Source organism: Balaenoptera ricei, chromosome 3 (assembly GCF_028023285.1).
Source record: "Balaenoptera ricei isolate mBalRic1 chromosome 3, mBalRic1.hap2, whole genome shotgun sequence".
NCBI classification, from domain to species: Eukaryota; Metazoa; Chordata; class Mammalia; order Artiodactyla; family Balaenopteridae; genus Balaenoptera; species Balaenoptera ricei.
Window position 1 is genome coordinate 112,763,627 of NC_082641.1, and position 26,398 is coordinate 112,790,024.

A 26,398-nucleotide genomic window follows, 5' to 3' on the forward strand; every position below is an offset into this window, starting at 1 on the left:
GAGGCATGGGTGTGAGTCTACTGCCCAGGCCAGTCATGTGGTAGGAACTAAGCCCACAGCACTGGCAGGATGGGAGAGCTCAGACCCTCTGTGCAAAGTGCTTTGGGAGAAGAGGTTTTGTGCAGAATGGCCAGTCATGATTAATTGATGGGAGGCTCTCAGGCAAAGGATCAGATTTCACAGATAAATACACACACACACACACACACACACACACACACACACACACACACTTTGGCTCTCTTGAGAAGGAAATGTTCATTCAGCATAAGGCAAGCATATCTAAATCAAGATTTTCCATACCTTCAACGGGTTCCTTTCCACCATCTTCATTCATTCACTGAGCATGTACTGAGCACCTACTGTATGATGAGCACTGTCCCAGACACTGAAATCATGAGACAAAGTGTTAGCTCCTGCCCTTGCAGTGTTGGGAAGCAGACACACAAAAAGAGCTTTACCAAGGAGTGTGATAAGAACAGAGAGAGGAAAACAAAGGATATTCTAGCAGCACTCACCCATGACCCCAGTGTGGCATCAAGGATCCTCAGGGCATGGCCAGAGGAAAGTCTAGTGTTGCTGGAGTGCCATGGAAAGTAAGGGGCTGGCTGCAGTGGGGCCAGTCATGTGGGGACTCGGGGGCCTCAGAAGAAAGTCCACACTTCACTCAAGAAACTGAGTGCTGTGGTCAGATTTGTACTGTAGAACTGTCACTCTGGCTGCCCGTGAAGAGTGGTTGGAGGGGAACAGACTAGAGGCATAAAGACCTGTTAGGAGGTGGCTACAGGCATCTGAGCAGGAAGTGATGACCTGAACTGAGTAAAACAAGTGGAGGGAACTGATTCAAGAAATGTTTTGGCCAGGATTTAACCTGAGAAATGAGACAACGATGACCGTCAGATTTTCAGCAAGGACAACCATGTGGTTAGGGTGTCGCCATCACAGGAGAAAGAAACCCCAGGAGGAGAAGCAGCTTTGGGGGAGGGGGATGGGCTGGACAATGGTGAGTTGAGTTTGAGACATGGTGAGTATGAAGGACCTATGTACATGCAGGTAGAAGCAGTCTGAGGCAGATGGACACACAGGTCTGAAATCTAGGGAGCAGTTCAGGCTGTGAAGCTGGAGGGAATGTGGGCACAGACAAATTTACATGAGTGTGGTTGGGGAGGAGAGGGCAGGGGAAGAAGTGGAGGGGTATCATGCCCTTCGGCCCTAAAATTCTCACCTGCTGAGAATGAGGGTGGGGAAGGGGCTGAGGGCAAAGGAGAGGATGCTTGGAACACCTGTTAGGGGAAATACCAGAGAATCTGACCTAGGCCTAGCAATACAGGGGCCCTGGTGGCTTTGGAGGTCATAAATCTGCATTGGCACTGACCTGTCCTCCTCAGGGTCTTCTCTAGGACATAGAAGGCAGGAAGGTTGGTCGGCCTGTAGTACTTGGGCTGCAGTCTTACAAGACAGTTGTGGCAGAAGGTTCATTTCCTTTTGAGTGTGTAGCAGAGAGAGCTAACTGTTCACCAAAAAAAAAAAGCGTATCCCTTGCCCTGCCACAGAACAGAGTTGAGGCTAGGAAGGGGCTTCCCAGCAGAGGCTACATTTCCCAGCATATACCCCTCCTCTCACATCTGTTACATCTGAGAGGAGTCAAGTGACACGTTCTTGCCAATGGAATGTTGATCAGGGATGACATGTATTTTCCAGCCCCAAATAGTTAAGAAGCAGATGTGCCTTCTCCACCCTTCTTTTTCTCTTCTAGTTTGAGGCCCCCTTGGAAACCACATGTTGGAGATGGCAGAGCCACAAGGTGGAAGGATCCCGGTCCCTAAATCATCACTTGGAGGACACACACCACTGATCAGGAACACGCACGTGAGTTGTTTGTGAACAAGAAATCAACTATATTGTCTGAGCCAATATACATTTGGGGATAGCATCTAGCATTATCCTAACTAATATAGGGTTTAAGAAAATTGTTGGTTGTTCAGATGACTCTGATGCGGCCAGACTGGAGAATCAATTGAAGCCTCTCGGGACAGAAAGTCTTTGTTAAAGTGCAAGGGCAGGAGTGGAGAGCAGACTGGAAAAATCTAGAAAGCAGGAGGTCAAGGCCTCTGGTAGAATTCAGGAGGCTAAGATTTCAGAGAGGCTATCCTGCAGTGTGGCAAGAGCCAATGGGAAAAGGTAAGGAACATTAAGCAGGTCCGGGAACTGTGATGCTGGGGGACAGGAATCATGTTGGATGGTTAGTCCACTTGGAAATTGTGGTCTGTGACAAAGCAAGACGTGGGGTGGAGAGAAAGTGTCAGAGGGCTGGCCACTGTCTTGCAACCAGGGCAATGGGAAGAAGTGCTTTAGTTAAAAACTAGACTAACCATCAGGACTGCCATCACTAAGCCCTGTCAGCTGCCATGGCTGAATGGATCTGAGCAGGGTGTCTCATCATTGGTGAGGATTTGTTCATTAGGCCACAGAGATGCACACCTGAAAGCTGGTCCATGAAAGGAACACCTGTAAATGCTGAGGCAGGCTAACTCCATCCAGAAACAGAAACAGCCAGACCCACAGCAAGAGTGCTTTCTTCAGTTGGTAGAGCAGCTTGGCACTCTCGAAATTGCTTATTTACACATCTGTTTGAGCCTCATGGACATCCCATATAAAGACAGTGTCCCTCTGTGCCAGGTAAGGTCACCAAAGTGTTAAATAAGTGATAGCACTCAGGAGGGAGTGGAGCCAAGGTCCCCTGATCTTTGGCCAGTGGTCCTCATTATAAAATTCCTTTTACAGACATTTTTAGACATTAACTACCCATCATCTTGGGAAGATTTAGGCCTCAACATGCCCCTGGCAGCAGGAATGACGGGGATGGCCTCCAAAGGCACTTCCAGCTAGCAATTCTTAAAAGAGTTTCTGAATGAGTAGTTCCAAAATAAGACTAGGAATAGGAATGACAGAAAACTCAAAATAATAGTTGTGAAAATAAGAGAAATTTATGTCTCTTAAAAAAAAGTCTGATGTAAATGTAAGGGTTGCTATGGCCCTCCACAATTTCAGAGGATCAAGGCTCCTTCTATTTTGTTTTTTTCCTCTGTTGTTGTGTAACAAATTACCTCAAAACTCAGTGGCTTATAACAACAATAAGCTTTTCTTACCTCACACTTTCTGTGTGTCAGGAATTCAGGAGTAATTTTGCTAGGTGATTCTGGCTTAAGCTCTCTCATAAGGTTGCAGTCAGGATGTCAGAATGGAGCTGTGGTCACCTGATGGCCTGACTGGCACTGCAACATTGGTTCTGGCTGATGGCAGGAAGCCTCAGTTCCTCACCACCTATAATGCTCCATAGGGTTGCTTGAGTGTGCTTACAACATGGCAGCTGGCTTCCACTAGCCTAGAACAAGTGCAGAAGCTGCAGTGTCCTTTATGAAGTAGTCTCAGAAATCACACTATCATTTCTGCAATATCCTGTTGGTCACACGGGTCAGTCCTGTTGAATATGGGAGAGAATGAAACAAGGACATACCAGTAGTTGAGAATTACTGGAGGCCATCTTGGAAGTTGGGCTACCACATCTGCCATCTTCAGAGAGTGGCTTCATCCTAATATTCTAATATGGCTGCTCTAACTCCAGCTATCACATCACAGAAGGTACTTTATGGCTGGCATGAAAAAAGGAGAAAGGAAGAAGGGCATGCCTTTCAAGAAGTTGCATACACTATCCTACTTATAGCTTATTGACCAAAACTTAGTCACATAGCTGGAAAGGAGGCTGGGAAATTTAGTATTTATTTTGGATGCCATATACTCAGCTAGACCAGATATTGGGGGACACTTGGCAGTCTCTGACACATCAGCAATGTCCTGTGTATATTTCAAAGGATGGTGTGGGGAGGGGAGCACAGAGGACATCACTATCTTGGGTTACTGACCTGGCTAAGGACTTCTGACCCATCTTGTCTGGGAAACGTGTGTGTGTGTGTGTGTGTGTGTGTGTGTGTGTGTGTGTTGCAGGGACAGGGGAGGAGTGCAGATAAGTGCTTTATCCTGTAATTAGTGAATCTCAGTGTCAAGAGAAAATAGTCCTTAGAAGAACTCAGGAGACAAATGAACATTAAAAACAGACTGAGTCCTAGAAACCCAGCCAAGAGTGGTCCCAAGAATTAAGATGATCCAGAAAATGAGAAGATCATCACAGGAGACACTGTGAGAGCAGCCTCATTCTGCACCCAGACCTGCAGGTTTAAATAAATTCTAGGCAGCCCAACTTATGATCCAAATGCAGAAGCCCAGATGGGCAACTCTACCAGCTGTGTTTTTAAAAGATCGTGTGATTCCTGATCAATGAACCAAAGAGACCAAATGCAAAAGTGTTTAGAGCTGAGCTGCAGATTTGCCCAGAGACCTCTTAGAGACCAGAGCCAAGGCTTGAGCAGCCAGCTGGGTGCTGACTCAAGCTGGGGGGTGAGCCCGACATTGGAGCCTGGCTAAGCAGAAGATGAGCCATCAGCCAGCCAGAGAATTCTAAGGCTTGAGAAGCCCACAGAAAAGCTGCCCTGGCAGAAGGAGGGCAAGGCTCTGACTTGGCCGAGTGGCCGGTGACAGAGGGCACTGTCATCCTAGAGGAATGCAAAGTCTGGAGCAAGAAGCCTACAGCTGGGGCATCCAAGGGGGCAGCTGGTACTGCCAAGGCCCCTGTGGCAGGGGCTGGCATTCTCTTCACTGCCAATGCCTGCCTGGACCTTGGATCCTTATCTTGAGGGTGGAAGAGATGGACTGAGGATTCAGAGGTGCTTGCTTCATGGAGGGTGACTACAGTCTCCTACCCGCCTGGCTAGTCTCGCGTGCCCTGCCCATAGCTCAAGCTGGATCACATCCTGGGTCCTGAGTCCACACCAGGCCATCTCCAGATGGGGTGTCGGGACACCCTGGGTAGGCAGCGTGCTCACTCACCCGGGTCACAACCCATGCTCCTTATCGTACATGGGTTGTCAATCATCGCCACATTGCTGCTGCACAAGGGTCAACCTCCAGAGCAGTGAGGGATCACCACGGTTCCAGCCTTCCCCGCTCTGCCTTGGCCCAAGTGCCAAGGTCACCGAGAATTTGGGGGACCTCTACAGACTGCTACTTTGAGGACCCTTTCAAGAAAGACACCTCCAGGTGTGGCTGACATCAGGCTCCAACCTCAGGTGGGGGTAGGGGGGTGTTGGAGGCTAAGGGTGGGCTGGTAGGGGGTAGTTAGGAAGGGTAAAGCATCCCAAAGTGGCCTGGAATTGGCTTGGGTAATCCAGGACTGTGCTTTGTGGCTCTGTTACAGCAATGCTTGGTGAGCACCTGCTCAATGAGGCAGACACTCGGCTACCCCCGGGGACACAGAGCAGAGGAAGGCTCATATGACATCACACCAGACCATAAATAAAGTAAAACAGCAGAGGGTGCAATATGCAGTGATAGGTTAAATACAAGACACAGAAACAACGGAGGAGGGGAATGTGCTGGTAGAGTGGTAAAGGGAAGCTTCACTTCACAGAAGAGGTGGTACCTGCAAGAAAGAACAGGAGTTCCTCAGCCACTATGGGGCCAGGTGAGGAAGGGAATCTAGGTGAGGGGAACAGCAAGCCCCAGAGCTCTTAGCTGTGAGACCACCAGCGGTAGAGGAAGAGATTTTCCTTGCCTGATGTGTTCATTAGACTCTGAAATTTCTGGGCCCTTTCAGGGTGCAGTAGCCTTGATCTCTTTCCATTAAACAACTCAGAGGAGTCAGAGAGGGGAGAAGATGCTCCCTCCCTGCTCGTCGGGTTTTCTTTCAACTTTGAGTCCTTGGTAGCTGGTCATAACAGGGGGGGGAACCATAATTATGAAGAGGAGAAGGGTTCTTTGATCTTGAAGAACCTGCCCAAGGCCCAGTCCGTCTCTATGTAGGTCCTCAAGTGACCCTGGATGGCCCCTTAGGCATGACTGCCCCCAGCAGCCTCTGATGGGGCAGGAGGCAGGGCTGGGAGGTCCACTGGGTGGGGCACTCTAGCCTACCCTCCCTGCTGTCAGACCCAGTCCGTTGAGGTGTCTGGGCCTCTCTGGAACCCTTGGGAATCCCCAGCATTGCCAAAGCACCGTCCTGCATCTTGCAGGTGGCCCTACAGTGTAAGAATCGTCATCTGGCTCATGCTGACACATCCTAGTAACTTTTTTGGTGGTGTACAGGTTTGCTTTTCCTCTAGGACCCAGGAAAACGTGATATGCAAATGAATCACCAGGTGACCCAAAATCAAACAGCTGCTCTGGAGTTCTTCTGTGAAGGCAAAAGGAACTGGAGGCCCCAAGAGGTCCACCTCCTTTCTGGGTCAAGGTGGGCAAGTGAGACTGAACCAGAGTTACACTGGGATGTCACCCTGTCTCTGGCTACAGGTGGACCAGGAACCTCAGGCAGAGCTGCCAGTGCCCAGCGAGGCTTTGGGAAGATTTGTGGTGCAGGTGGCGGGTGGGTCATCAGTGCTGAGGTCCTGGCCAGCCCAGCTCATTCATCCAGGAACCCCTTTCCCCTGACTGTTGCTCTTCTCACTGGGATATGCAAATAGCCTCCTGGCAGGCCTGGCCTTTCTCTCACCTATGCCAGCTCCAGCCCCAAGGCCTAGCTCAGGTCACATCTCTCTGGTTCAAAAACCCCTTAATATAAACTCCTTGGTCTGGCATCCAAGGCCCTACACACTACAGTACTAACTCACCTCTCACCAGTCTTCCATAAACTCCTCCTCCAGCCCAGTGTGTGCCCATCCTTTTTGTCCTCTTCCCCTAAAGCTCTCTCATCTTTGAGCCCTGGATCTTGCCTTTACCGGGTCCAAAGGTCCCCTTGCCGCTGCTGCCCTCCTGACCAGGCCCAGCTCCAGTGCCGTCTCACCTATCAAGTCTTCCTTGTCACCCTCTGCCCTCCGAACCTATGGCCTACAAGATGGAACTTTTTACTAGATTTGTATCGTTAATTATAGGAGTGATACATGCTTGTAAAAACATCCCCACATTATAGAAGCATACACAGTAAAATGACTGTGTCATCCCAACTCTCCTTTCCCTAGAACTCACCCCAGTCAACAGTCAGGCATGCACATGGGTGCCCGTTTTACACAACAGGAGAGGGGGCCCTTGAGAACTTTCCATCACCACTTGACATGGCGGTGGCAGGGTGGTGGTGGGGAGGAGCAGAGTTGGTGGAAGGTTTTAGAGAGTGGTGACTTGTGTTGACTTTGGAAAACATCACTGGCCTCGAGGTCAGTCTGTGGGACCCCTTGATTTCTTTCAAAGAACAGAGCCCCAGGGAGGCATTTCTAGTTCACGGGAGGATATTCATTCTGTTCACCCAAGAGCCAGACACTCAAGTTCAAAAGGCAGCCAGGCTGCTTGAGAATCCTCTTGGCCTAGCACAACCCCCACTATAAGCCCGGGCTGAGCTGAGCGGAAAGTCAGGCAGCTTTAATGGCACGGTCACTCGGTCAGATGGAGAGACGCAGAGTTTGAACGCTGGCCTGCCTTTCTCCAACGTGGGCCCTCGCCTGGCCCCTGTAGGTCCAGTGTTCTGGCTGGTCAGCCTGGAGCCCTCTACCCACCGTGTGCCCTGCTGGCGAAGCAGTGAGTCTCCTTACAGCATGGCTCAGAAGAAGAATCCGCCCAAGGGACTACTCACCCTCCTTAGAGTAGGAACTAGAGGAAGAAGCGGGGCTGCGCTGGCATCTCCTTCTCCAGAGGTTCCAGCCCATGTTTCTAGGCAGTTTGAGCAACAGGGGATAGACGTCTTCCTTAAATAACCCGAGGTACCACATCTTTCCCCCACACTCCAATTCAAATAAATATTTAAGGAAGAGAAGGGACTGTGGTACACTAAGGTGGGAACACCTAACCCCAATTTAGAGATGTCAGGGAAGGCTCCAAGGTATTGGCATATAAACTGACACTTAAAAAATAAGCAGGATGTGGCCAGGTGAAGGTGAGAACAGCATTCCACCCAGAAGGAACATCACTGGCAAAGGCCTAACAGTGAGAGGGAGCATGACTTTGGAGAAACTGGAAATTCACTGTGGCTGAGCCTAGTGTGTGAGGGGGACATGGAGTGGGTGGGCTTGGAGAGGTCGACTGCTTGGGTGTGCAAACCTCAGGGCTTTGTCCCAGTGGCCAAAGGGAGTCAAGGAAAGGTTTTAAGAAGATAAGTGACATTTCAGACAGATGACTCATAGACCATGAGCTGGAGGTGATAAGTTTGGAGGAAATGAATGCCTTTGGGTGAGCAATAATGGTAGCCTAGACTAGGGCAGGCACAGTGGAAGATGAGAGGAAATAGAATTCAACACAGCATGTGGGGGTGAGGAAGAGGAAGGCGACCCTGGCTTAGGTGTTGAGGACATAGATCACAGATCGACAGTCGCATTCAGCAAACAATTATTAACTGGACTGGACTCGGTGTAGGGATCTGGAGATCCCCGCACACTTTCATACATAAAGAATTGAAGGCCAGTGATAAGCCCCAATCTGGCCATCTAGCCTGCTGACATCAGTGCAGACCTGACTGGGCACCCAAATCTTGATTCGGGCATATCATGTATACACAGAGGCTGCTAGACACCATAATCCTGAAGCAGACACCCCAGGTCCACAGCCGACCACTCTCAGCCAACCCAGTGCTCCCCTGACCTACAAGCCAGATATCCCCAGTCAATCAGCAACACTCAGAAACTTTGTTTTTTGAATACAGAACAGAGATAGTTCATGACCAACCCCATTTCTCCCCCTTCCCCAACCTAGACTCTCTGCTGGAACAGTTTTTTGTTTGGCAGTAAAACTTTTCTACTCAGCACTCAATCTTTGGCCTCTAGTCTTAACTCAAGCCAGAGGCCTCCACCAGCCACAGGGCCTGAAGGGGCTTCAGCAAAGTTGGATACACCTTATATGTTCTTTGCACAATTCTGATATTCTGTACTCTGTGGTCCTTCTTTGAGCTCTCCTGGGCACCTGCGGGTGCAGTGAGCAGTCCAATAGGGGCTGAGGGTGTTATCTGAGGCCATGAAACATGTGGGCATTGGGCTGTGGCGTATGGTGGAAGAATACAGGTAGGAATCCCAAACCCTTGGTTATGGTCTCCAGCTCCCCAGGTGACCTTTCCTCTTTGGGCCTGTCCCTCCAGCCCCCAGGCCTTTGCACATGCTGTTCCCTCTACCTGGAATACTCTTCCCCTTCCCCTTTGTCTGTTTGACTCGTCCTTCAGGTCTCTGCTTTCTCAGGGAACACGTGACTTTTTTTTTTTAAATAAATTTATGTTTTTGTTGTATTTATTTTTGGCTGTGTTGGGTCTTCATTGCTGCATGGGGTTTCTCTAGTTGCGGTGAGCGGGGGCCACTCTTCGTTGCGGTGCATGGGCTTCTCATTGCGGTGGCTTCTCTTGTTGTGGAGCACGGGCTCTAGGCACAGGGGCTTCAGTAGTTGTGGCACGAGGGCTCAGCAGTTGTGGTTCGTGGGCTCTAGAGCACAGGCTCAGTAGTTGTAGCGCACGGGCTTAGTTGCTCTGTGGCATCTCACTGACTTCTTGATCCAGGTCAGATTCTTTAGTTAAATACTCCCATAGACCCATGTTCCATTACTTCTTTCCCTTCATTAGGGGTTTTTGTTTATTTGTTTGTTTGCTAGCATCTGCCTCCCCCAGCAGACTTCCATGAGAGAGAGTTTCTGTCCTACTCACTGTTGTATCCCCAGACCCTGGCAAGGGACCTCTCCAGTAGTAGGCACTGAATGAATGCATGAATGAACAGATGGATAGATTTCACTTGGTAAAACAAAAGCTCAATTGGATGAGACCCTTCCCAGCATTGACGTAACCTTCTAGGCCTCTATCGTCTCATCTCTGAAATAGGAAGAATGTTCCCTGCTGGCTGCTTTACTTCTGTATCTAAAATGACTCCAGTTAGCCTGATAAAGTTTGGGATGCTTTAAAAACAACTGGGATAAAGGTTCCTATTTGGCTCGAGGACCTTATTTTCTGACCCCTGGTCACATATATATGAACACTGAGAGAGAAATTCAGGCTGTGCCAGAAACCCCTGGGCCCTCTGTCAGAGTTGGAGTTAGACAACCCCTTCCAGAGAAGGATGCGTGGCCAGAAGCCCCAGCCATGCCTCCTAGAGTTACAGCGGTAAAGGCTCTCCTGTGTTCCCATGGCCCGGCAGGCAGGGTGGATGAGTGTCACAGCTTAGAACTGGGAATGGTGCCCCATCAGGGGCTCAGAGTCTACTCATTTATCCTTCTGTCTGTCTTCAGTGATGGACTGAGTGTAGGAGTTTTTCTGAGACAGAGCCAGAGGTATGGCTTAGGGCCCAGTGAATCATCTCCCAAGAGTCTAGGCTGCACAAGAAGGCTGCCTGTGTCCACCGTTGCTTTCACTGCTGCAGGTGGACCTCACCTGCTGAGGTCCAGATCTGCTTATAAGATGCACCAGGATGAGGACACCATCTTTATAATCTTCACGAAGAGATTCTGCCCAGCCATCCTCTCCCTGAGGGCCCAGAACTACACATTCCTATTCCCCACAGTCTTGAGGGAACTTGCTCCTCCTGGAAGGGGTAGCTGGCTGGACTGGAAGGATGACCTGGTCAGGGGCTGGAGTGAGACAGAGTCTCAGCCACATCAAAATTTGCGCTAATATCCCTAAGAGCCAGGATAGGGAGTACCAGGTCCTAATAAATCAATAAGGTTTTTCAAGAGCTGAAAAACCTAACCGAGGAAAAGGAGGAGGCATTTGATTCTGGAGGAGCCTTTTCAGTGGCTTAGGAATGCAATGCCCATTACACAAATGGGTAAACTCCTGCCATGGAGACCTGTCTCTGATGGAAACCTGGGAAGAGCCAAAGCTTTCAGTATTTTAAAGAAGGGTAGCCCCTTGCCCCCACTCTTCAATGTGCTAAGTCTGTGCCTTCTCCTTCTGCTCAGACCACCATTCATCCTTACTGCACTGCTGGTTCCTGGTCACCTTGGGACACCCTAGCTGGCCCAGGCCCTCCTTAAACAAACTCACAAGAGTCAATACAATCACTATCAAAATCCCAACAATGTTTTTTTCAGATATAGAAAAATCCATCTTAAAGTTCATATGGAATCTCAAGGGACCCTGAATAGCCAAAACGATCTTGAAAAAGAACAAACTTGGAGGTCTCGTATCACCTGATTTCAAAACTTACTTCAAAGCTATAGTAATCAAAAGAGTGTGGCACTGGCATAGAGACAGACATATAGACAAATGAAATATAATAGAGAACCAAGAAATAAATCCTCGCATATATAGTCAAATGGTTTTTGACAAGGGTGCCAAGACAATTTAACAAGGAAAGAACAGTCTTTTCAACAAACGGTATTGGGAAAACTGGATGTCTACATGCAAAAGAATGAAGTTGGATCTTTACTTTACACCATATACAAATATTAACTCAAAATGGATCAAAGAGCTAAACATAAGAGCTAAACTATAAAACTCTTAAAAGAGAACATAAGGGAAAATCTCCATGTCATGTCATTGGATTTGGCAATGATTTCTTGCAAATGACACCAAAATCACAGGCGACAAAAGGAAAAATAGATAAATTGGTCTTCATCAAAGTTAAAAACTTTTGTGCATCAAAGGACAATACCAATAGAGTGAAAAGGAAACCCATGGAATGGGAGAAATATTTGCAAATCATATAAGGGGTTAATATCCAGAATATATAAAGAACTCCCACAACTCAACAGCAAAAAACAAATGAACACCGAATTTAAAATTGGACAAAGGAATTAAACAGACACTTCTCCAAAGAAGATACACAGATGGCCAGTAAACACATGAAAAGGTGTTCAACATCACTAATTATTAGGAAATTCAAAATTAAAATCACTATGAGATACTAATTCACACCCATTTGGATGACTACTATTAAAAAACAAAAAACTAAACTGAACAGAAAATAACATGTGTTGGTAAGGATGTGGAGAAATTGGAACACTTGTGCATTGCCAGTGAGAATGTAAAATGATGCAGCTGCTGTGGGAAATGATATGGCAGTTTTTCAAACAATTAAAAAGAATTACCATATGATCCAGCAATTTTACTTCTGGGTATACACTTAAAAGAACTGAAAGTAAGGACTTGAACAGATGTTTTTACACTTGTGTTCATAGCAGTATAATTCATAATAGGCAAAAAGTGGTAATAACTCAACTGTACATCAGTGGATGAATGGACAAACGAAATGCGGTGTATACATAAAATGGAATATTATTCAGCCTTAAAAAGGAAGGCAGGGGCTTCCCTGGTGGTGCAGTGCTTAAGAATCCGCCTGCCAATGCAGGGGACACGGGTTCGAGCCCTGGTCCGGGAAGATCCCACATGCCACGATGCAGCTGAGCCCATGTGCCACAACTACTGAGCCTGCGCTCTAGAGCCCACATGCCACAACTACTGAAGCCCGTGTGCCTGGAGCCTGTGCTCCACAACAAGAGAAGCCACCACAGTGAGAAGCCTGTGCACTGCAAGGAAGAGTAGCCCCCGCTCGTTGCAACTGGAGAAAGCCTGCGTGCAGCAACGAAGACCCAACGCAGCCAAAAAATAAATAAATAAATTAATTAATTAATTAAAAAAAAAAAAAGGAAGGCAATTCTCATATATACTACACTATAGATGAACTTTGAAGACATTATGCTAGGTGAAATAAACCAGACACAAAAAAACAAATACTGTACGATTCCACTTGTATGAGCTATCTAGAGTAGAGTTCATAGAGACAGATAGTAGAATGGTGGTTGTGGGCTAGGGGGAGAAAGGTATGCAGAACTGTTGTTTAATGGGTACAGAGTTTCATTTTGGGATGATGAAAAAGTCCTGGAGATGGATGGTGATGATTGCTGTACAACAATGTGGATTTACTTAATGCCACTAAACTATACGCTTAAAAATAGCTAAAGTGGTAAATTTTATGTTATGTATATTTTACCACAATAAAAAAAGAAAAAGTTGAATGGGAGTAGGCACCTGAATCTGTAAGTGTCCTCTTCTGAGAGCTTACTCATGACCCTAGGAGATAGTGGGAGGGATGGGGGCAAAGGAAGGGGGCTGTCTGTTCCCCACCTCTACCACCAACCTCCCTTTATTTCTACCTCTCTAACTTGTGGTCATTTCACATGTCTTGTTCGATGTGTGTGGTCTAGATTGTGACTGTCATTCTCAAGTAGGTAGACTCAAGAATAAAGAAATGTGACAGCAAGAGGTGACAGGTGTTGGGGGGATAGATTCAGGTTCAGCAGGGATTCTCAGAGCCTTGGAGGGGGTTGGCAGATTGAAAAGTCTTCCTAGTCTTAAAAGATGAGTAAGTGACAGTTAAGAGGCCAGAGAGATGGAAGAATCATAGTCAAGCTAGGGGCACACAGAATGAGGCCACTGTAGCTGAGTTCTGTGGTCAAGGTAGCAGGAGATGGGGCTGGAGTCAGATTGGGCAAGACATTTACCCAAGGGGATCACAGCGCCCTGGAGGGTTTGTAGTAGGAGTGAGACCCATTTGACTTACATTTTGAGATGCTCACTCTGGCTGTTGGGTGAAGAATGGACAGCAGGGGGCATGGGTAGGAGCAAGCAGACAGTGAGAGGCTGCTGCAGGCATCCAGAAGAGAGGTGGCGGTGGCGTGGCCTGGGTGGTGGTAGTGGAGGTGGAGGGCTATGGACAGATTCTTAAGGTGTTGGGAGGGAGGGATGCCAAGGCCTGTGGCTAGATTGGACATGGGGCTGAGGGGCTCGCTGCCCAGGGGTCTTGGGTGGATAGGTGGCTGGTAATACCATTTACTGAGATCTAACCAGTGGCAGGACAGGTTGAAGGGACAAGTCTGGCACCTGGTTACTGAGAGATGAGTGGTCAGTTCACCTTTGCTGGTTACACATCACAGCTCTTATATTCAGAAAGTTCTTCGAGTCTAACCCTGACCTTCCAGCTGCAATTGGAGCTCCAGCCATTCCAGGTTGCCCTTGGTGAGTCTGCTCGGTGCTAAGAGGTGGTGGGACTGAGGCATGGGCTAGCGGCCAAGGGCTTGGGTGGCAGTTGTGCCTTTTGCATGACCGCTATTAAGCATATCAACCTGTGGTGCCTGTCAGACTCAGACCCAGGGAGCCCATGCCAAGGTGCGTGGGCTGGAGGACCCGGTACAGGAGCCTCCTGCCCCAAGCACTTCAGGTCCATACATGCCCCTCATCCTGCCTCTGGAGCCCTCTCTCAGATCAGAAGCATCCCCCAGGGCCCTCAAGAAGGGCTCTTCTTCATGATTCCTTCAGAGGTAGAAGGTGGAGAGCAAAACCTCTGATCTTGATGCCAGACACAAACTCCAAGAAATTACTCACCAGAGGGCAAAGCTTCAGAACCGCTAGAAAAGGGCCCTGCCCCACAGTCTGATCAGAATAGCTGGTCAGCAGGGGCTGCGGCACAGGGGGCTTTCAAGGTTGGGGCCAAGGCCCTGACCGGGCACAGCTCCTTCCAGAGCTGGGCTGCCCTACACCTCATCTTACCAAACTACAACTGTGACCAGGGAGCCATAGGCAGAAACCCCCTTGGATCTGCCCCCCTAGCTGACCAGTTGGGACCCTCAAAGCCCCCAGACCTACCCAAGACTGACTTGCCATGTGTTTGGGGTCCCATCAGTGGCTTCCTCATCCCTGATCCCTATCGTGCCCTTCTGGAAAGTGTCGATCAGTGCCGCAGCGGCCCCCATCCTGGAAGCCTGCTCCCTGACACCCTCAGGGAAGGGTCCCAGTATTGGCCTCTCATGAGCTTCCCATTCCCAGGAGCTGGGATCAGATGACCAGCCTACTCAGGTTTCCTTCTCCTGTCCACCCACCTACCGCTTAGCTCTCCTGGGCCTGGCTCACAGCCATGTCTGGTGTTAAGGCCTGCCAAAGGGTAAAGGGACGAGCACTGGGGAGGGAAGAGGTGACCGGGGTTCCAGCTGGCTGGGACAGAGCCAGGGAGTTGTCCCAGCAGAGATGACATTTTGGGAGTCATTAAATCTGAAGGAACAGAGTGGATTCACCAGGGTGGCAGCTCCCCACCTCCTGAGCAGAAGCTTGTGTGGTGTAGCCTTGAGAGGCAGGCCTCTAGGGGAGGAGCCCTTTGGCAGGGCGCTCTTTCCCCATGATGCCTCCTGTTCTGTGCTTTCGCAGCTTGAGTGGTGAGGACGCCTTCCTCATGGGAGCAGGGTCTCTAGGATGCTCAGCCCCAGGCCTGGTTCTGTCCTGAAGCCACACAGAAACGCCTGCCCCCGATCCTCCTCCCCACAATCCTGTGAGCTCCCTCAAACCACCCACTCCTGGCTGCGCTCCTAGATTTGCTCCAGAGAGCTGGACGGGGTAGGAGGGGCCTCACTAAGTGTCCAGGGTCCGTTTCAGGCAGGGGCTGGGCCTGGCCGTGTGCAGAAGTGTTGTGGGGTGAGGCCGGCCCGGGACCCACGAGAGGCGCCAAGAGAGGGGCTGATGGCTAGAGGGGTGGGCCATCGGGGGAGATTCAGCCAGTGTGCTCTCCCAACAGCCACCTCTGACGGCTCCAAGGGCTGCCCTAAATCCTACTGTCACCTTCATCTCCATTCTCAGCCACCGCCAAGAGCCCTGGTCTCTCAAGGGTGAGCCAGTAGGTGAGCTAGCGAAGTCGGGACCGCCCCCTCCCTTCCCGCCACCCTTCTGCCTCATGTTCTGGGCGTGGGACAGAAGTGCCCATCCCTGCTTGCCATCCTACTCTGTGTGGTAAACAATGTAACCCACATGCCAGGCCGCTTCTGCCCATGAGATTGTGTCCTGTGGCTCTCCTGGGGGCATTAGTGCTCCCCCTACTTCCATGTCCAGTCCCTGGCCAGGGTGTGCCCTCCATGCCTAGGGAGCCCCTCAGAGCTTTTCAGGGGTCAGGCCATTTGTCTCTCTGTTCCTGGTAATGCCCTGGGAGAGGAAACCCAAATTCCCTGAGGATAGAAGGCCAGGCAGTCAGGGAGAGATGGAGAAGGGCACATTACCGAGAGGAGTGAGTGGAAAGGTGCAGACCCTCTTCCCCTTGCCCCTTGTTCACCACCCTTCTCTGGCCAGGTGATTCTCCCACTTGCCACCACAGCAATCTCTGGGAGGAAAGAGGCTGAAATCTCTAGGGTCTCTGGATATTTGGAAAGATGGGGTCAGGGATAGGAGGACTGCTAGAAGAAACCTCCAGAGAACAACCATGACCTAGGATGGAGTCTCCATGGGCCTGTCAGCTTGCTCTGAAACTGGATGGAGGGCAGCTTCCATAGGGGCCTGAGGAACCCCCGCCCTCCCAAAGGATCCTGATCTTTGCTAGGTCCTGTAGGGTCAGGCTAATAACCCTGATACAGCCTCCCACGCTGTTAGATGAGCCCTCAGGGAGTCAAACATCTGGGCTTCAGTGTCACTTTGGCTACTTGCCAGAGCTTCGTGAGCTTCTGCCGCTCTCTGAGAGCCTCAGTTTCTGCATCTTTAAAATCGATATTATCATTCCAAGGGCTCAAAAGAAGTTGGCTTTGTTCCTAAATATCTCCTTTCTCTGCCAGTCATTCATTCCAAAAGCCCACTCTCCTTATTAGCGAGTTCTGGTTAAGCATTGCTCTAGTCAGATACTCTTGAAAGGTGGTTGGGGGCACAGTGAGTTTCTCATCTTTTGGGGAGGATGCATTTTTCTGATGCCATTGGGCCTTCCAGCCCCCTTCCCCAGTGCTGGCCATGCCCCCATAAATTGAGACCTCTATCTAGGCAGCACCCTTGCCAGCACCCTGTGCTATGCCCAGATGATTCCAATCCAACGGACTGCAGCCTGGGCAAAGATGTCAACACAACATTCCTTTGCTAATGGGAGCCTAAGCTGTCATTGGCCCAAGCAGGACTCTGACACTCAGCCATGCCACCCTCTATTTCAACTGACACCTGTTGGCTGAGTCCTTATTTTGCACCAGGCACCTTGATAGGCTAGGAGGCAGGGAGTGGGCAGAGAGGAAGGTTAGCCATTCCATTGCCCCGACCGGTCCCCAGAGACCAGTGGTATCCTCATACACATGGCACTGAGGTTCCATGCTAGCAAAATCCTCAAGGTGGGGACTTTCCCCTGAGAGCCAGTCAAGGAGGGCAGGGAGGGTTCAGCCAGGTCTCCAGACTCCCTCACACCCTTAATGAGGTGGCAGTGCCATCAGATGTCTGGTCCAGCAGGCTGAACAGACAGAGCAGTCCTCTCACATTTAAGAGAAAATAGGATGTTGGGTTTACTATCAGGCTCAAAAGCAGGGAGCTGGCAATAAATCAAGAACTGAAAAGCTATGTCAGTGCTTCAAACTAAATTTCCAAGCCCGGGAAACAATTGCACATTAAAATCCATTGGAGGAAAAAAAAAATCTATTAAGATTTCAGGAGAAATGCTTTGCTATAAATTAGATTTTTCTGCCAACCAGGATAATTCAATAATTTCCCCTTGACATTCCTGAGATTGCTTTTTGGGGGGAATTATGATGCTTTGAAGTTGGGAGCAATTTGTTTCCAAGAAAAGATGAAGAGTTGACTGGGAGTGGAGGTGAGAGGGCAAGGAGGGGACTCTTCTACTGAAGGGGAAGGGGGCCCCCTTTGGGGGCTCTGTGCCACTGGACAGAGATTTTCCAGGATGGCCAGGAGGACTGCAGGGCAGTGCTTTGACCAGGGGATGCCCCAGGCCAGACTTGACTCTGACAGGAGAGTGTGTGTATATGTGTGCGGGGGTGTTTGGGGAAGATCTTGGGGTCCTCCAATATCATCTTATAGTTAGGGCAGCCTCAAGTCTTACAGCTTTCCTAAATAACTGTCTAAAACCTTCCTCAACCCTGATGGAACCAGAGCTGCTTTCAGGTGCCCAAGGTCACTTCTTAGTTCTGCGTGCAGGGTAGGCAGAGGTGGCTGCCTGCCTCCCAGTCTTCCTTTCTTCCTTAGCTGTGCAAGATTCAGCACCAGCCAGGACCCCTCCCTCACATCTTATTTATCTCCTGTAATTTGAGGCTTTGATCCTAGCCCCTATCAACCCTGGTCTCTCTGTACAAGGTCCAACACAGCCATGATGCCAGACTGTCTCTGGTTGGCCAAAGCCACTCTGACTGGACAGGACAGCTGGCAGAGGAGGGTGCCAGGCAAGGGGAGGGATCTTGGAGGACTAGGCACAATCAGACAGGCCACTGGGTCCCAGCCTCCAAGACAGCTGTGGGGAAGGGGCAAGGGACCCAAGTCAGAACTTGGGTAGGACAGGGCTCCAAAGTCAGCCAGCCTGGCTGTGAATTCTGGCTCCTCCACTGGCAAGTGTCTTAACCTCTCTAAGCCTTGATATTGCTATCTGTAAAATGAGATAATACTAGTACCTACCTTATAGGTAGAACTAAATGTGACAGTGTGTGTGAAGCCCCTAGCACCATGCCTGGCACGCAGAAGTGATACACAGTAGTATCTTTAGGACAGCTCTTCCCACTGCAGGAAACCCATCCCCTGCAGCCCCTGCTCAGGCCCCCTTCTCTCTCCCTTCTCTCCCACCAAAACTTGCCTGTCCTTGCGGACTTACCTCCTCAAACAGAACCACGAAGAATGATGTTTGCCTGTAGAGCTGGGCTGCCCGCTGAGAGCCATCACACAATTGTGCTTGGGAAGACTTTACCCATGGTAGTCACTCATTGTTGCTACCAACTACCCTCACAGGAAGGTTGGTTGATGTTAAAATTCTCTCATTTTGCAGAGGACCTGGGAGGTAAAGTGACACTGTTCAAGGTCACATATCTGGGAGAAGAGGTTGGAGCTGGGACTAGGGCCCAGGTCAGACCAGCTCAACCGGAGGCAGTCATTCATCTTAAAATACATCCTTCTTTCCATCCTTCCTTCCTTCCTTTCCTCCTTCCTTTCTCCCATGAATCAGAGCCTCCCAGAGCCCACACAATGGCCACTGGGACAGAGTGGCAAACTGAGGCAGGGATGCATGGGCGTCATCTTCTTTCCAATATTCTCCGAGTCTCCAGAAGGAAGATCATGGAGCGCAGCAGAAAGAGGTCAAAGGGGAAGGAAGTGGGAGAGTCTGGGAAAGTTTCCATTAAAGCAGCTGTCAGAACAAGCCATTCACTTGGACACTGCCTGACTCATAGAATAGAGAAATTCGGGGTTTTAAAGGTCATCTCATCCCACCCTCTTTTTGAATCATTTCTTCCACAGGTGCTCCGCCACCCTAGATAACAGGGAGCTCACTACCTTCCAGGGCAGCCCCAGGGTGCTCTTTGCTCCTCCACCCCTTCTGGGGCTCAGACTTGGCTTTCTGTGGCACAGTCCTGGCCCTGACCCCACACAGGCAGGGGCCAGCCAGCAGCTTCTCACTTGGCAAGGTCCCAGGTTTGGGGAGCTAATCTGTGAGCAAGGCAGGGGCTTTCTGGAGACTGCGACTCTCCAGAGGACAGAGCTGGGTGCTGTCAGGCCAGTGTTCCCCGGGGATAGCCCTGTTCCTAGGAGTTTCCCCTCAAAGTGGAGGTCAAAGGGAAACCTAGGGCTGGGAAACTTTGCCGCCACCTGAAACCAGGCTGGGAGTTCAGCAGACACGTAATCAAGACCACTGCAATTGCCTCAAAATGATGAATATTTGAACTGAGTTAGCCCCAGACCAGGGGATGTCCAGGTTTCTGGTTTTGTCTAGGGAGGCACCCCCCAGGGGACCTGCTAGCACTTGGAGGGGCAGGACATGGGAGACATGGGAGCTGGGAAGGGGCAAGAGGTGTCTGGGGGTTTGGAAACTGTGGCCCTTACCATTCAGTAGCTGTGTGACCTTGAGCAAGTCGCTCGGCGTCTCTGAACCTCAGATTCCATGTCTCTTAATGGAGGTAATAGTGGCGCCTGCTCTGATGGAGGTAACAAGACACGATGCCGGCAAAGTGCCTAACACTTAGTGAGCGCTCTGAAAGTGCCAGCCTTTGTTACTATTTGCAGCAGATGGGGAAACCCGTGGGAAATCCGGACGCCTCTGGGAAGCTGGGGGTGGTGGGCCGGAACTTCCCGGAGCCCTGGGGCTGGGCGGGGCGTCCCGGGTTGGGCCCCGCCTCCTGTGTCCCGTTCCTCGGGGCCCGCAGAGCTTCCTTGCAGCCGCTGCAGCTGAGTCACTGCGGCCCGGCCGGCCGTTGGCCTTATCTCAAGACGTGTCTGCCCCTCGAAAGCCCCCGGCGTACCCGCCCGGCTACAGCTAATTTGCGCCAAGTCCCTCCGGCAGTTCTGGAAAAACTCCCAGGGTCCCATAGGTTTGGGGTCCTGAGGAAGGAGGGAACCTCCTTCCAGGCTGTCTGGAGGTATCCAGGAAGCCCCTTGCCTGGAAAAGTCTCCCTGTGCCTACCGGCACTGCTCCTTTCTTTCCACCATTAGCTAAACTTTCCTTGGGAGTAAGCATTGTCTTCTGCAGATTTCTCTTTTAAAATGTGCATTCCCACTCAATGCTTTAAAGGGGAAACCAGAAGACTGGAGAACGGGGCGGATAGACCCTAAGAGCCAAGAAGGGGAGGAGTACTGAGAGGCCGGCCTGGGATTTGGCTGCCTCCTAGGCTCCCTCAGGCCCCGCCTGCCGTCTCCCAGCCCCCTAGACTCTAGGGGAAGTGGTGGGAGGGGGAGGGGGAGGGGGGGGAGGGGGAAACAGAGCTGACAGACTCTGTAAACAGAGCTGGTTTGGGCCTCGGCCAAGGACTGGGTGTCCTGGCCCAGGCTGGGTGTGAGGCCCATCCGCGGCTCTCCAGGACACCCCGCCCTGCCCCGCTAACCCCGGAGGTGCCCGGCCCATAGCCAGCTCCAGCCAGGATGTGTCTTGAGTTTGGGGAAGTTGGCCAATTCCCACGTGGGAAATGTGTCCCGAACTGGGGGTAGGGGTTTCTCTCTAAGAACCATCATTGATCGTTCATTCACCAAGTGTCAGATTCAGGCATGGGGACAGCATCTGGTCCCTGCCCAGGGGAGAAGCTGGTACTGGGTTGTCACCCCACCCGCATCTCACCTCCGATCCCACCCTCTGCTCTTCTGCTGCCTGAGGCAGAGTCCCTGTGGGGTAGGAAGTTGAGTGAGGGGGCTCAGGTTCTGAGAACTCTTCAAGACCCAGTCCTGCCCCCTTGGCTTGTTGTCAGGTGTGGTATCCCATGCCCATAACCTCACAAGGGCAACTCAGAGAGCAGCAAGGAATGACCTGGAAAGGAGGAGGGAGGGAGAGAGGACAGGCATCCAGGGGTACTCAAGGATACTCAAGGTTGGAAGCAATAGCCAGCAGTGGGTATGAGGTGGGAAAAGGGGTCTTTGGGTGTTTAAGGGAACAGGTGGCTCCAGCAGGTGGAGACAGCTGTGGGCTATGCCTTGGAGGAGAAGAACATGCAAGATGTGGAGAGGACTGGTGGCAGGAGAGGAGAGAGGTTGACCAATGAAATCTGTAGGGTGGGCCCCAAATGCCAGTCATAAGTTCTGGACTTTACGGTTAGGGTGATGCGCCCCTGGATGATAGTGGGTGGGGTGGACAAAAAAAAGGGTCCCATGGAAAAATATGTTTGGGAAGCACTGCGGGCAAAAGACTTAAATACCATTTACTGTAGGCTTTATCAGAGCCTTTCTTCCATATGCTAATTAATAAACATCTTTGTTCTTCAAGAGGGGGACAGGGTATGCAGAAGGCCCTCTCCCACCTTAAGCGCAGCCCCATGGGACTTGGTGCTCTTCTGAAAACATTAGGGCCCAAGAGTATCTTACTCGCTGGCTCTGGTCCAGGTGGAATGGATGGCACATGTAGTCACCAAGGAAAACATGGTTTTCCTAGAAACCCAGATTCAATGACCATCTCCTCAAAGGGAGGTCAGCCTGTAGAAGCCCAGGCAAGGGGCAATGGTCATAAGAGAAATCTTTATGAATGAGTTTGGCAGATTCACGATTCTGGGTTACAGGCTCCAGTCAATATCCTGTTCCTCAAATCAGGTCCCCAGGTTAGCATCAGTGAATCAGGGATACCCGGTCATCGTTAGGGAATCCCATGGCCTATGCAGAGAACATACTGACTTCGAGGTTATAAGCAAGCTGTAGCATTAAGGCTGATTGAGGCTGCACTCCGTGTAGTTCCTCCACTAGGACATACCCTGAGCTAAGCTTCATATGGCCAAATGTCTGACTCCATAGAAAGCACAAGAGCAAAGGTAGTCCTTAAAAACTGGGCTTTCTCACTGCTTTAGTAAAGCAGTGACATCCAAGCTATACTGCTCAGGGACCCCTCTGACAAAGCGTAACCAACACCAACAAGACCTGCATCCTCACTGGGAGACAAGAGTGACCAGAAGATCAGCATAGGGAAGAGACAGCAGACCCTGCATGGGACCTTCCTGGACTATTCCAGAGCGTTCCCTGGGGCTCCCAGAAATCCTTGGGGCACCGAGCAGGGGGCTGCAGAAGCCCTGCTTGAGCAGGTGGGAGTTAAGAGTCAGGGATATATTAGCTGGAACCATGCCTGGGTCCCCTTGTCCTCACAGGCTAGGGAAGCAGTGTGTGTGTACCTGCATCCTCCCCATACTTGGAAGCTGCTCCAGTAAACTGTAAGATATAGTATGGTGAGGACATCTTGTGTGTAGTGTGAGCATGCTGAGAAGCAAGAGGTCAGTGGGAGCTAGCACCTCCAGGGAAGGGCTCCAAGATGAGGCAGGGTGTGTGGTAAGCCTTTCCAGGTGGCTAAGTTTTAGTGGTATAGAGAGGAGAGGACTGGCCTGGCCTGGCCAGTCCAGCCAACATCAGGATAGAGTCTGGAGAGGCCCACAGAGTCATCATCACCAACTTCTCTGAGGAACTGGATCTCAGGCTTAGGAATATAATGTGTCTCATGGGGGCCTGCAAACCCCTAAGCCCTCCCCTGCATCAGGCCTCACTCCTGCTCGTCGACAGATGAGTCTCCCCAGTCTTCTCCATGTATTTTCCTTTCTTCCTCGCTCACGTTACTCCCCAGCCTGTCACTTTTCAACACCCCGACATGGCACTGAAATGGCTTTGGCTGGGTGTCACCAGAGTCCTCCTGACTGTCAGATCCATTGAAGTTTTTTTTTTTTTTCCTAATTTTTATTTATTTATTTATGGCTGTGTTGGGTCTTCTTTGCTGCGCGAGGGCTTTCTCTAGTTGCGGCGAGTGGGGGCTATTCTTCGTCGTGGTGTGCAGGCTTCTCATTGCGGTGGCTTCTCTTGTTGTGGAGCACGGGCTCTAGGTGCGCAGGCTTCAGTAGTTGTGGCACTCAGGCTTAGTAGTTGCGGCACACAGGCTTAGTTGCTCAGCAGCATGTGGGATCTTCCCAGAATGGGGATCGAACCCGTGTCCCCTGCATTGGCAAGCGGATTCTTAACCACTCACCACCAGAGAAGTCCCAGATCCATTGAAGTTTTAAAAAATAAACAGCTTGCTTGAGATCTAATTCACACACCATACAATTCACCTATTTAAAGTATACAATTCAGTGGTTTTTAGGGTGTTCAGAGTTGTGCAACGATCACCACAATCAATTTCAGAACACTTCATCACCCTCCTCCTCAAAAACCATGCCCATTAGGAGTCATTTTACTTTTCCCCTCACACCCCACTTCTAGACCTAGATAACCACTAATCTACTTTCTGTCTTCATGGATTTGCCTATTCTGGATACTTCATTTACATGGACTCACACAGTATGTGGCTTCTTTCACTTACATAATGTTTTCAATGTTCACCCATGTTGTAGCATGTATTAAAATTTCATTCCTTTTTATGGCTGGATAATATTCCATTGTATGGATATATTTCATCTGGTTTATCCATTCATCTGTTCATGGCCATTTAGGTTGTTTCTACTTTTTGGATATTATGAATAATGCTGCTATGGAATTCATATACAAGTTTTTGTATGGGCATATATTTTCATTTCCTTGGGTATATTGCTAGGAGTAGAATTGCTAGGTTATATGGTAACTCTATGTATAATGTTCTGAGGACCTGTCATGTTGTTTTTCCAAAGCAGCTGCACTGTTTTACGTTCACATCAGCAGTGCGTGAGGGTTCCAATTTCTCCACATCCTTGCCAACATTTATTATTATCTGTCTTTTTTTTTTAATTGAGGTATAGTCGATTTACAGTGTTGTGTTAATTTCTGCAGTACAGCAAAGTGATTCGGTTATACGTATATATACATTATTTTTTTATATTCTTTTCCATCATGGTTTATCACAGGATATTGAATATAGTTCCCTGTGCTATAGAGTAGGACCTTGTTATTTGTCCATTCTACATTCTATATATAATAGTTTGCATCTACTAACCCCAAACTCTCACTCCATATATGTCCTTTTGATTATAGTCATCCAAGTAATGTGACATAGGATCTCATTATGGTTTGATTTGCTTTTCCCTGATGGCTAATGATGTTGAATGTTTTTTTCATGTGCTTATTGGCCATTTGCACTCTGTGTTCTTTGAAGAAATGTATATTCAGATCCTTTGCCCATTTTTTTAAACTGAGTATTTGTCTTTCTATTATTGAGTTGTAAGAGTCCTTTATATATTCTAGATACAAGTCTCTTGTCAGATACATGATTTGTAAAAATTTTCCACCATCATCTGGGTTGTTCTTTTTACTTTCTTGATGATGCTCTCTGCAGCACAAATTTTTTTTATTTTGATGAAGTCCAGTTTATCTCTTTCTTCTTTGGTTGCTTGTGCTTTTGATTTCATAGCTAAGAAGCCATTGCCTAATCCAAGTAACAAATATTTATTCCTATGTTTTCTTTTAAGAGTTTTACCTGTTACATTTAGGTCTTTGATCTGTTTTGAGTTAATTTTTCCATATGGTGTGAGGTAGGGCTCCAACTTGTTTCTGCATGTGAGTATTCAGTTGTGCCAGCACTATTTGTTGAAGACTGTTCTTCCCCTGTTGAACTGTCTTGATACCCTTGTCAAAAATCAGTTGACCTTAGGGAATTCCCTGGTGGCCCTGTGGTTAGGACTCTGTGCTTTTGCTGCTGAGGACCCAGGTTCAATCCCTGGTCGGGGAACTAAGGTCCTGCAAGCCATGTGGTGTGGCCAAAAAAAAAAAAAAATCAGTTGACCTTAAATGTAAGAGTTTATTTCTGAATTTTCAGTTCTATTCTGTTGATCTATATGTCTCATCCTTATGGCAGTATCACACAGTCTTGATTACTGTAGCTTTGTAATAAGTTTTGAAAGCAGGAGGTGTCAGTCCTCCTTTTTTGTTCCCCCAGCTTGTTTTGGTTGTTCTTGCTCCATTGCATTGCCACATGAATTTTAAGATCAGCTTGTCAGTTTCTGCAAAGAAGCCCATTGGAATTTGATGGGGATTGCATTCAATCTATAGAGTACCATCTCAACAACGTTAAGTCTTCTGATCCATGGACATGGGATGTCTTTCCACTTATTTAGATCTTTAATTTCTTTAAAAAATGCTTTGTAGTTTTCAGTATATATCTTACACTTCCTTGGTTAAATTTATTCCTAAGTATTTTATTCTTTGTGAATTGTTTTCTTAATTCATTTTTGGATTATGTTGTTAGTATATAGAAATACAATGGGTTTTTGTATATTGATCATTTTTTTTAAGATAATATTTTCTAAATATTTATTTATTTAGGCTGCACTGGGTCTTAGTTGTGGCATGCGGGCTTCTTAGTTGCAGCATGCATGCAGGATGTAGTTCCCCGACCAGGGATTGAACCTGGACCCCGCATTGGGAGCGTGGAGTCTTACTCACTGGACCACCAGGGAAGTCCCTGTTATTGATCTTATATCCTGAAAACTTGCTGACCTTATTTATTAGTTCTAATAGATGTTTAGTTGATTCCTTAGGATTTTCTATATACAAGATGGTGTCATCTGTGAATAAAGATGGTTTTTACTTCTTTCTGGTCCAGTGGCCTTTTATTTCTTTTTCTTGCCTAATTGCCCTGACTAGAAATTCCATTACAGTGTTGAATAGAAGTGATGAGAGTGGACATTCTTGTCTTATTTCTGATCTTCAGGGGAAAGCATTCAGCATCTCCTCATTAAATAGGATATTAGGGTTTTTTGTAGATGTTGTTTATCAGGCTGAGGAAGTTCCTGTCTATTCCTAGTTTGTTGAGTGCTTTTAGCATGAAGAGCTGTTGAATTTTGTCAAAAGTTGTTGAGATTATCATGTGGTTTTTTGTCCTTTATTCTATTGCTATAATATATACATTAATTGATTTTCAGATGTTAAACCAACCTGTGTTCCTGAAATAATCACATTTGATCATGGTTTATAAACCTTTTTATATGTTACTGGATTTGGTTTTCTAGTATTTGTTGAGGATTTTTATATCTATGTTCATTAAATATATTG

The 26,398-nt window shown here is 48.8% G+C and overlaps 1 long non-coding RNA gene across 1 annotated transcript; it reads right to left on the reverse strand.

Annotated features, from left to right (window-relative positions):
- Positions 1 to 319: 319 nt before the first annotated feature.
- Positions 320 to 19,857, reverse strand: LOC132363785 (uncharacterized). Its single transcript, XR_009502655.1, has 3 exons — positions 19,814 to 19,857; positions 18,594 to 18,769; positions 320 to 388 (listed from the first exon to the last, which is right to left on the reverse strand). It is a non-coding gene; the product is annotated as an uncharacterized LOC132363785 (long non-coding RNA).
- Positions 19,858 to 26,398: the final 6,541 nt, after the last annotated feature.